The sequence below is a fragment of the Glycine max genome, chromosome 20 (assembly GCF_000004515.6).
Source record: "Glycine max cultivar Williams 82 chromosome 20, Glycine_max_v4.0, whole genome shotgun sequence".
Taxonomy (NCBI): Eukaryota; Viridiplantae; Streptophyta; class Magnoliopsida; order Fabales; family Fabaceae; genus Glycine; species Glycine max.
In genome coordinates, this window is record NC_038256.2 from 32,138,058 (window position 1) to 32,150,316 (window position 12,259).

General features: G+C 35.1%; 1 long non-coding RNA gene and 1 other non-coding gene across 4 annotated transcripts; both read left to right on the top strand.

The window, feature by feature from the left end:
- Window positions 1-689: 689 nt before the first annotated feature.
- On the top strand, window positions 690-11,754 carry LOC113000759 (uncharacterized). 3 transcript variants are annotated; one of them, XR_003266071.2, is made up of 6 exons: window positions 690-1,203; window positions 1,420-2,015; window positions 2,115-2,388; window positions 2,539-2,744; window positions 10,444-10,550; window positions 11,331-11,754. It is a non-coding gene; the product is annotated as an uncharacterized lncRNA (long non-coding RNA). The 3 variants fall into 3 exon arrangements; XR_005890239.1 differs by having other exon boundaries at window positions 692-1,135; window positions 11,309-11,754; XR_003266070.2 differs by having other exon boundaries at window positions 693-1,135.
- MIR9747 (microRNA MIR9747) lies at window positions 9,421-9,577 on the top strand. The gene has a single exon (NR_126791.1). It is a non-coding gene; the product is annotated as a microRNA MIR9747 (primary transcript).
- Window positions 11,755-12,259: the final 505 nt, after the last annotated feature.

Sequence of the window (12,259 nt, forward strand, 5' to 3'; positions counted from 1 at the left end):
TACGCGGTAATTTATGGAAATGCGAGGCTGGAAAAGAAAAATAAATTAGCCAATTATTTACCAACAGACCAGAATATTTTTATTTATTCGCATCTTTATTGGCCACAACTATTGTAAATTCAACAAAACGACTCCATCCTGTATTATCTCCCCCAAAAAAAGTAAGAACCAAAAAAAAATTCAAGACATGTACTCTGGGACGAAGAATAGCTAGTTAAAACTAACTATAAGTAATGCCATCTGAAAAGTTCATGAATCAAACCTGGAAGAAATTTGTCATGATTAGCAACACAAAAATAGAGAGATCATTGCAGAAGTAGCTATACACACACAAAAAAAATGCTAAAATGACTTAAATATCACTTACACAACCATTCATGAGGTAATTAATGTGTTAATTACACTAATTATCAAATACCCACACACCCTTTTGCATGTCCTTGGACAAAATTCAAAAATTAGCTCAAAGTAGGAAGAAGAAAAAGTGTGCAGCTCAATAACTTTAAAACTATAAAAAAACAAAATGCTATGTATTTGATTTACTTATGGAAATTAAGATTGCACAAGTATGAGAAAACCCTTCCAAGCTGAAGAGATCAAAGTGATCGTTGAGATCACTTCTTAACATTCCAAACCAATAAATGAGCAATAATTCATGACTGGATTACAAGCGACTCATGAACAAGTTACTCCAATATTAACTTTAAAAGCGTTACTCTTCTTTCTCACTTTTCATTTTCTTTTAATTCTTGGAGTAACTTGATCTCACCTTTCTAGGGTTGTTCAAATTCAATATTATCTAAAAATAAAAGCAATAATCAATCCAAACAACCAAAAACCCATGCAAACCATTAGTTTTAGTTTTGTTGGACTATTTTTTGGTTAAACCGATTGGTTCAAATCGATTTTCGGTTGGTGTCTCCACAACCTAACCAAATCGAACCGAACTGATATTATTAATACAACTATGCATTTTATATTCAATGTTTTATGCTTTGACCGTTTTGTTAAAGAAAATGCCAAACCCTACTTTTCCATAAAAAGCCTTATTTTTTCTTATGCTTCATTCCTTCCGCCGCAGAGACTGTGGGAGCATGGATCGGTTAGCCGCTATTCGCCGCGGGAGCACATTTGGGTAAGCAATGCCTTCTTTGGGTGTCTCTACCTAGACAATCAGGATGATCCTCAAATGAAACCACACTTGTATAACCTCCCTTCCTATTCACCAATCTTTTTTTTGGATTATGAAATGTTGCTTTGCTTCTTTTTTTTTAATAGAAAAATGTTGCTTTGCTTTGCCAACTATTTCTACGTTTTACCTTAACATGTTTTTTAGGGATGGGATTACCACTTCCCCAAGATTTTTCCATTAGATGCTTAAGATTATTTTGATTAAAAATCAAATTTGTCTTTGGTCAGGTATCAATGGAAGAAGGAAAAGAAATTAGGGGGAAGTTGATGATGAAGAGACAGAGGATGAGTGGGACAGATAGAGAAGAGGAAATAGGTTGAGTCAGTTGCTTGGCTGTGTTCTATTTCATATGATGAAATTTATGGATGCAAAATAAGCTGTTCAGACTTGTATCTTGTCTAAACAATGGAAGAACCTTCGAAAATGTATCAGTACTCTATCCTTCTATGGTGGATACTTTAGAAAGATTGTCAAATTTAACAAATTTATATCTCAGGTTTTGTCTAGGTGAGATGGGTCCATTTCATTGCTTAATCTTAATTTCTAGTCCAGCAGTAGTAGTACAACTTCCTCCAAACTCATGAATAGGGTCGTGAAATATGCTGTGTTGCACAATGTCAAAGAGTTGAGAATTGGATAAACTTTCAATCTCAGACACAAGTACATTTATCTTGTCTGTCTTTGACTTTTCTTGAGCTTTACAATTCTGGCCCTCCTTTGGAACTTCCAAACTCTCTGCAGTTACCAACATTGAAAACCTTGTTGCTAGTGAATGTCGGTTTTACTGCAAGTGACAATGGCTGTGCTGATCCCTTTGCAACTTGTAAGTTGTTGAATAGTTTGGTCCTTTATGAATGCTCTTTGCACAATGATGAAAAAATACTCTTCATATGTAGTTCTAACCTCTTGAATTTGAAACTAGACAATACCTTTCGAGCTACCACCAGCAAACTGGACAATGCATAGCACAAAATTGGGCTTTCTACTCCAAATCTCAGTTCTCTCATAATCAAGGATTGTTGGAGTTTCAGTTACCACGCGCCAACTTTTCTCCACATGTAATCTTTCATTTTTTGAAGAAGGAAATATCCACACCTCTCGTTGTGATATATAAGCAGATGATATCATAGGCTGGCTGCAACTGCTGACCAATGTAAATGCCACTTTCTTTGAGTACCCTCAAGATAATACTAAAGGTAAGCTACTTAAAATAGTTTGTTTCCTCCTCCTTTTATTTTTATAATGCTCATGTGATGTCTGCATTCTTTTGTCAAACTTTTTCCAATACTCAATCTTGCATTTTACTATATCCATTAAAATGTCTTCAATTCACTCTTATTGTGTAGGATCTACCAAATCTTGTTACAATCAGAACTCAACCGCCGTGCCTTGTTAGATTGGAGTCATTAAAGGTGAAAATATCCTCGCATACAAATATCTGCTGAACAAGTAAACAAGGCAGTGGAGTATTTACATCAGAGCTTTCCACTAACCAGAGTGGCTGTCACAAATTGCTGAAAGTTATGCCACTGTTCCTTGCTTAACTATTTAGGTAAGTATTTTTACAAATTATTCAGTCTATTTAGGTTTCCTTTTCATGCTCATGCTGTCTTTTTACAACAAATTGTAAGTGTTAGTGTCATGAGCCCAGTCAATATTTCCTTATGTTGCATTTAAAATATTTTGGCCTGGGCCCAAGGAAATAATTCAGTAGGTTCTAGAAGAGCATTTGGCAATTGATAGCATTCTGTTATGGATTCTATTTTTGTTGCTGTTATATATACTACTGTAATGACCGATAGAAAGGAGAAGAATGAATTAATCTTAGTTTCTATTTCTGGTCTTCTTAATTTTCTGAGGTGCTTCCCCTTGCTCGAAAGGGTTCACAAAATTTGGTGCTTCCATTGAGAGTTTCTTCTCCCATGGCAAGTTATACAGCACCCACTTCCCATGCTGAGAAACTTGATGACATTATGCCGAAGTTAACTCAATTCCAAACCACTAACCCCACCAAGATGGATAGTTGTGCCCGTGTCATCGCCTTGGAAAGTTGTTCGTCGTCTTCATCTCACACAGCCACTCCTTCTTCCTCACCCTTGGCTTTTTCAACTGATGTTGTGATCAAATCCCTTCAACTAATTAAAAAAAAACCCCAAACCCTGCTTTCTTCCTCTTCCTCATGGGTCTAGTACTCGTTCTCCACTCCATATGTCAGAGCGTCTGCAAAGCATTAACGTCGACATAGCTGCCGTCAGCCTCACTCCCATTCCCAGTGCGGACAAGGTCGATCGGGTTCAATGTGTTTCCTCATCTTAGGGGGAGTTGTGTTTTCTCTCGCTGTCTTCCCTGTGTTCGCATGCACTGTCGCAAAGCCCAAACTCTTCACTACGCATGTGGAGGAGACCGCCGTGGTTGCGACTGCATTCAACGTGATTGTTGCGTCAATCTTGGGGCACAACGTTCCAAATTTATTTCGTGTGGTATTTTTCATATTATTGTTTTTTTCCAGAGCACTCCACTTTATGGTATCCAGGTGACGATTTCTATTTGTCCCATATTGCAATGTTTTTACATTTCACACAGTGGGATGGGGGGGGAGGGGGGCGTGTTGTTCCCTTGTTCAACAGAAACCACTAGACTGCTTCTCTCCCGGATATTCACTTATTGAGATGGGTAAATGATTGAACATTAGTATGTGGATTCTGGAGATATACAGGCCAACATTTTTTAGGAAAGACTGGGGTCCAAGTTTAACAGCCACTTTCTGTATACATGGTTTATGTTACTCTTATTGCTTCAGCTATATTCATTGGATGCTGAATGGCTTGAACTCAAACTATATTTACCCTTCTTCCTTTTGTCCTCGTTTTTGTTGATGTATGTTGTAATTCAGTTTGACAGCTATGAAGGATGTTGTAGTTACATATACAGTGTGTATAAAAATAATAGTGATCATGAATGAGAAACATGAGAGTGCAGAAGTTTTATTTAGAATTCTAAGTTCCTTCTATTTTCTCAATCAATTCTTTCATCTTCTCTTATTCTCTAACATAAAGTGAGTGAGTGCATAGTGTGAGTGTGTGTGAAGAGCTTCTTTGTTCCAACAACTGGTATCCAGAGCAGAAGTTCAAGATCCTTGGATACTGAAATTGAGATGGTTTCCTCGAATGGAAATTTTCCAACATCCATGCCTGTTCTCAAAGGCAAGAACTATGATGATTGGTGTGCTCAGATGAAGGTAATCTTTCGATTTGAAGATGTGACAGAAGTGGTGCAAGAAGGGGTTCAAGAACTTGATAGGAACCCAACTGATGCACAGAAGGTGGCTCACCGTGATTTGATGAAAAGAGATGCAAAGGCGTTGTTCATTATTCATCAAAGTGTAGATGCAGATAATTTTCAGAAAATTAGATCTTCTGATATTGCAAAGAAGGCATGGGATACTCTAGAGAAATCCTATGCAGGGGATAGCAAACTCAAAAAGGTGAAATTGCAGACCTTGAGAAGACAGTATGAACTTCTACAAATGAGTGATCAAGAAAGCATTGGTGAGTTCTTTTCTCGAATCTTGGCAATTACAAATCAAATGAATGCTTATGGTGACAAGCAATCAGACTTAGGGATCATTGACAAGGTATTAAGAACCTTGACACCAAGATTTGATCATATAGTGGTGGCAATTGAGCAAGGCCAGAATCTTGAAGAACTACAAGGAATTCTTGAAGCTCAAGAGATAGGCTCAATGAAAGAAATTCACAAAGATCAGCTGAGCAAGCTATGCAAGCCCAAACAACCAAAGGGAACAACTATGATGGTGGCAAGAATAAGAAGGGAATGGAAAAGTGGAAGAACAATAAGTGGAAGGGGTCAAGTGAGGGCTCCAGCAATTTTGGAAATCATAACCAGAATGAAGAAACAGACAAGAAAGGTGGAGGGAATCACTAAGTGGGTAAGAAGAAATTCAACAAGAAAGGGATTCAGTGTTATAACTGTCAGAAATGGGGACATTTTGCATATGAATGCATAAATAAAAGGGTTCCAAGAAATGCAGATGAGGCTCAATTGGCACAAGATGAGGATTCTGACTCTGATAAAGTGTTACTAATGGCAACAACAAACTCAGAAGAAGACAATGTTAATCTGTGGTATCTTGACACAGGCTGTTCCAATCACATGACTGGACATAGAGAGTGGTTTGTAAACATTGATGATAAGGTGAAGAGCAAGATCAAGTTTGCAGATAACAGCTCTGTAACTGCAGAAGACATTGGAAAAGTGATGATTCAGAGGAAGGATGGACAACACTCATTTATCAATGATGTGTTGTATGTTTCCAATATGAAGAATAATTTGCTGAGTTTGGGACAATTGCTAGAAAATGGCTACTCAATGCAGATGGAGGACAGTCAAATGAAGATATTTGATAGCAATAGGAGGTTGATTCTAAAGGCTCCTTTGTCAAGAAATAGAACATTCAAGATTGGAATTCATATTGCAAAATTTCATTGTTTGGCTGCTTCTATAAGTGATGAAAGCTGGATGTGGCATCACAGGTTTGGTCATCTAAACTTCAAGAGTTTAAGTGAATTGAAAAGTAAGAAAATGGTTCATGGTCTTCCCCAAATTGAGATACCAAAACAATTGTGTGTTGAGTGTTGTGTGTCAAAGCAACCAAGGAATTCTTTCAAGTTAGAAATTCCAATCAGATCCAAAAAAAAGCTTGAAGTGATCTATTCTGATGTGTGTGGTACTTTTGAAGTGAAATCCCTAGGAGGTAACAATTACTTTGTGTCATTCATTGATGAATTTACTAGAAAAATGTGGATTTATCTCATTAAGCAGAAAAGTGAAGTGTTTAACATTTTTAAGAAGTTTAAGTTGTTGAGTGAAAAGCAAAGTGATAAAGTGATCAAAGTGCTTAGAACAGATGGAGATGGTGAGTATAACTCACATGAATTTCAAGTATTTTGTGATGAAGAGGGGATAATTCATGAAGTGACATCTCCTTATACACCTCAGCATAATGGTGTTGCTGAGAGAAGAAACAGAACCATTTTGAACATGGCCAGGAGCATGATGAAAGGGAAGGGAATGTCTCATTATTTCTAGGGAGAGGCAACTTCTACTGCTGTGTATATTCTGAACAGGTGTCCCACTAAGAGATTGCAGGGATACACACCTGAAGAAGCATGGTCAGAAAAGAAGCCTAGTGAGTCATTTCAGAATATTTGGTTCACTGTGTTTTAAGCATGTGCCTAAGCAGAACAGAAAGAAACTTGATGACAAGGCTGAACCAATGATACTCATTGAATATCATCCAACTGGTGCCTACAAGCTGTATGATCCTAGAATGAGGAAGGTTGTGATTAGCAGAGATGTCTTGATAGATGAAACAAAGGGTTGGAATTAGGAAATAAATGTTGTAGACAATGGTGAAAGAAAGGTGATTGTGAACCTTGAAGACAAACAAAGTGAAGAGGATGTACCATCATGTGGAGAGCAACTCAGAAGGTCACAAAGAGAGAGACAAGTACCACAAATACTTAGAGATTATGAATTGTATCCTGATATAGCAATCACTGCAGAAGGGGATTTTGTGCACTTTGCTCTACTTGCTGAATCAGAACCAATGAGTCATGATGAAGCCTCACAAAGTTCACATTGGAGAGCAGCTATGGAAGAAGAATTGAGATCAATTGAGAAGAATCAGACTTGGGAGTTAGTCCATTTACCTCAAGGAAAAAGACCAATTGATGTGAAGTGGGTCTATAAGATTAAAGTAAAGCCTAATGGAGATGTGTCCAAGTATAAGGCAAGATTAGTAGCAAGGGGATTTCTGCAAAAACATGGCTTGGATTACAATGAGGTTTTCGCTCCAGTTGCAAGACTTGAAACTGTTAGGCTCATTGTGGCAGCTGCTTGCAACAGAAATTGGTCTCTATATCAATTGGATGTGAAGTCAGCATTTTTGAATGGGCCACTTGAAGAAGAAGTCTACATAACTCAACCACCTGGTTATGTAGTTGTAGGACAAGAGGATAAAGTCTACAAGTTGAATAAGGCACCATATGGCCTCAAGCAGGCTCCTAAAGCCTGGAATATGAAAATTGATAGCTTCCTAATCCAGTAGAATTTCACCAAGTGCACTACTGAGCATGGAGTCTATGTCAGAAACACAAATTCTGGTGAGTTTTTGATAATATGTCTCTATGTAGATGATTTGCTAGTGACTGGCAGTAGTAAAGAAGATATAAGAGTGTTCAAAGGAAGAATAATGGATGAATTTGAGATGTCTGATTTTGGTGAACTATCATACTTCCTGGGTATTGAATTTGTTTCTACCAGTCAAGGGATTTTTATGCATCAAAAGAAGTATGCAGAAGACATCTTAAAAAGGTTCAATATGATGGAGTGCAATTCTGTTATCACACCAACAGAAACTGAAATTAAGCTGCAAATAGATGGGAATGAGAAAGAAGTTGATTCTATCTTGTACAAGCAAATTGTAGGCTCATTGAGGTACCTATGTAACACCAGACCTGATATTGCCTATTGTGTTGGGTTGATAAGCAGGTTTATGGAGAAACCAAAGACACCTCACTTCTTGGCAGCAAAGAGGATTCTGAGGTATGTGAAAGGAACATTGGATCTTGGCATTTTATACCCTTATAGTCAAAAGAATATAGAAGGAGAAGTGTTTGGTTATAGTGATTCAGATTGGTGTGGTGATAAGGATGATAGGAAAAGCACTGCTGGGTATGTTTTCAAATTTGGAACATCACCAATCTCTTGGTGCTCAAAGAAGCAGAGTGTAGTTACTTTGTTAACATGTGAAGCAGAATATATTGCTACTGCTATGGCAGCCTGTCAAGCTCTATGGTCGGAAGCTTTAATGGAAGAACTGAACTTGAGAAATTGCAGTCCTATGAGGTTGTTGATGGATAACAAATCAGCTATTGATTTAGCTAAGCATCCTGTGGCACATGGCAAAAGTAAACATATTGAAACCAAGTTTCATTTCCTGCGTGATCAAGTGAGTAAGGAGAAGCTTGAATTGGAGTTTTGCAGGTCTGAAGATCAAGTTGCAGACATACTAACTAAGCCATTGAAGTCTATCAAGTTCAAGGAATTGATAGACAAGTTAGGAGTGACATCCTTGACAAATCTGAATTAAGAAGGGATGTTGATGTATGTTGTAATTCAGTTAGTTAGTTAGGAGTTAGTTAGTTTGACAGCTATGAAGGATATTGTAGTTACATATGCAGTGTGTATAAAAATAATAGTGATCATGAATGAGAAACATGAGAGTGCAGAAGTTTTATTCAGAATTCTAAGTTCCTTCTATTTTCTCAATCAATTCTTTCATCTTCTCTTATTTTCTAACATAGAGTGAGTGAGTGCATAGTGTGAGTGTGTGTGAAGAGCTTCTTTGTTCCAACAGTTTTGTGGTTCTCCACTTAGCAATTTTGGATACCATTATGCTCTAGATTGTGATTTCCACGTTTATATGGTTTATTATAGACATTTTGTTATTTGACTTCAATAGTTTTTTTTAACAAATCATTACAATTTTAGTTCATATGTTTGTAAGCTTTTGTTAGTGATTGCAGTTTTATCATATAACTAGAATGAAGTTTTTTATATTTTTATCATCAAGTTCTTCAATTAAATGATGACATAAGCATGTTTCAATAATAAATAATCCCTATTAAAAACATGTTATAGAGTTCTAAATGAACATCTATGTGTCATTAATTATATGATTATAGAAATTCATAGAAAAAATATAAAAAATTTGCACGTTTTCTCTTAACCTTTTATGTGTTTTGAGCCCACAAAAACCATTAATACTAGTCATAAAAAAAACTTAATACTACATTTATTATAGAAAGTAATAAATATCAAAGTTAATATAATAAAGAATGAGACAGACAAAATGTAAGATAATTAAACCTTTAATACTAAATTGAAAGAATCTCTTCACATTAAGTCAATCAAGATTAAAACACTTACGGAAGTCAAGAACAAAACCGATGTGAAAGGATGTAGTGGTCAAAGGATCCACTCTTATTTATTTATTTATTTGAGTTTTCGGCCCTTGGCTGCAAACTTTTCAAACCAAAAGAATATCATTTCATATAAAAGAAATAAATGTGTATGTTTTGTGTAATCAATAAGTTCATTGATTATGTGTATTTTATAAGACATTTTAATTATTTTCATTTAATGCATTTAAAGTATTTAAATCGTTGCATTAATAAAAATGTCCTAAAATCAATAAAAATTGTCTCATTAATCAAAATTCTTGGTCAACTAAAGAAAAATAAATAAATTTATTGATTTGAGGACATTTTCATTCATGCGATGATTTAAATACTTTAAATGCATTAAATGAAAATAATTAAAATGTCTTAAAAAATACACTTAATAAATAAATTCATTGATTACACGAAACATACACATTTATTTCTTTTCTTTGAAATGATACTATTTTGGTATGAAAGGTTTGTAGCTAAGGGTTGAAAACTCAAAAAAAAAATGAAGAGTGAATTCTTTGACCACTAGCATCCTTTCACATCCTTTTTGTTTTTTTACTTTTGTAAGCGTTTTACTCTTGATTTGTTTAATGTGAAGGGACTAATTCTTTCAATATAGTATTAAAAGTTTAATTATTTTACATTTTTTTCTCTCTTGTTCTTTATTATATTAACTTTGACATTTATTATTTTCATTTTTTTCTATCCCATATTTAATGTGAAAAAGATTAATTTTAATATTTCCCAGATCTTTAATAAATTTAGTATTATTTTTTTATGACTAGTATTATTGGTTCTTGTGGACTCAATAAACACCTATAAACGTTTAAGGGGGGAAATGCTCATAAAACTTTTATTCTTCCTATGAATTTCTATAATCATATAATTAATGACATATAAACATTCATTTAGAACTCTATAACATATTTTTAATAAGGATTATTTATTATTTAAAACATTCTTTTGTCATCATTTAATTGAACCAACTTGATAATAAGAATATAAAAAATTTCATTCTAGTTATAAGGTAAAATTGTAATCACTGGCAAAACCATTCCTTTCAACATATGTTCAAAAGTCAATTTTTTAAACTACATTGACATGAATGAAATAATACTTATAATCATAGAAGGGCAAAATCCCAAAACTATTAAAAGTTGGAAAAGGCTTATCTTGATAGTATAAGTAACTATTCTTAGTGTTTCTTATGCCTAGATAAGATAAATCATGAACAACAACCTGCCATTGCATGAGGGAGACTAGTAGCTATTGAGGATTGACGAACATAACTTTTATGGCAAAGCACCTCGAAGAAACCAAATGTAAGACTTGATTTTTTCCAATACACTGATACGTGCTAGTGTAGAGGGATGTTCTAACTCAATTTGCTTTGATTTTGTTAGTAGTTAAGTTTTAGGCTTAATTGCAAAAAGAGTTCCCCTATTTTTTCCATTTCACTAAATCGGTCCCCCTATTTTTCCAAATTCACTATCTGAGCCCTAGAGAAAAAATTGAACATTGACTATTAGCATAAAATGTTGACTACGCAATCGAGTCCTTCCTTTTGCCCTCGCAGCGCTCTAAATCTGAAGACCGATAACAATTCCACCACGGACCGGTCAATTCCAGAGTTTTTCCTTTTGGAAAACGACGCCACTGTCCACGGAGCCGAGTTTTCACCTCTACCATCTGTGATGCTGCTGTTGCAATGTTTGATGTAGAGGAAGAGGAGCAATGTAAGGGAGATTACGGTTGTCAAAATGCGCACCACCACCTCTATGCCTGGTCTAAACGGCGACAAGGAGTTGTTGTTGTTTTTGAGATAATTTTTAATTACCTAATTACTGATGAGGGTAAATTGGAAATACCTCTTAAACAACCAATTATATGCGGACATATGGCAGGCAATGTTCAAATTTTCCTCTAGGACTCAAATAGTGAATTTGGAAAAATAGGAGGACTCTAATAGTGAATTAAAATATAGGGGGACGAATTTAGTGAAATGGGAAAAATAGGGGGACTCTTTTTGCAATTAAGTCTAAGTTTTATTTCAGTAGTTTAGTTTCTTGGTTAATTGTAGTAATTTGCCCCATTGTCTGTAGAAAAAAAAAAGAATAAAGATGAAGAACATATTATGGAGTTGGAAATTGAAGTATTGAAGCTTCAAAGGATCATTTGAGGCAAAAAATTGTTGAAGTATCCAGATGGCTAAGCCAGAATCTATGGCTAAGCCAAGCGTCACTTAAAGATAGAAATTGATTTGCTCGACTATATAAAGGGTTGACCTTCATTTGTGAAGATATTCTAAATCATTCTGCAGTAGGACATGGATTTGGATAGTTCTTTGGAGTAGAGGAGCTCCTCGTTTCTCCCTATGAGCTTTTTCTTCCATCTTCTTCCTCCTTCCATGTATTTTGATGCTACTCAATGGGTAGCTAATTTCTTCAATTTAAGGGATAAATGTAACCATTTATGCATTCTCTTATATCTTTTGATATGGTTTAATATATATTATGCTTCTTTGTATTCCATGTTAGTATTTTGCTTCTTTAATTAATGCTTGTTGTGGATTGCAACCATGGCATGATGTTTGACATGAATGCTATTGGAAAACACTTTTATTGTCTAGATCTAAAGTAATATACTCAATAGGTTCAGTGTCTGGGAATGGAGCTGAGTTTGTTGATATTCGTTAAGTTGTTGATCAATCATGGCTTAGGGAAGGTATCTAAGACTCTTTTTACCTAAAGAATTAAGATTTAGAACACTTTTATTGGTTGATTTTAACATGAGAATGCAAATGGAATATGTATGGCACATTTATGCAAGAAGAAAGTAAAGATTTGGTGATCTAACCCCTTCAACATTTCTACATTTTGTTTTAACCTCTTTCGTAGCTTTTTTTATGTTATAAAACCACAAAATCATATTTTTAAGTTTTGTCCAACATTAGATATATTCTTAACTTTCAGAAAACCAACCAAAGTTCATGTCTTTATTGCTTTCTTGTGACATTTGTTAGCTTAGACAG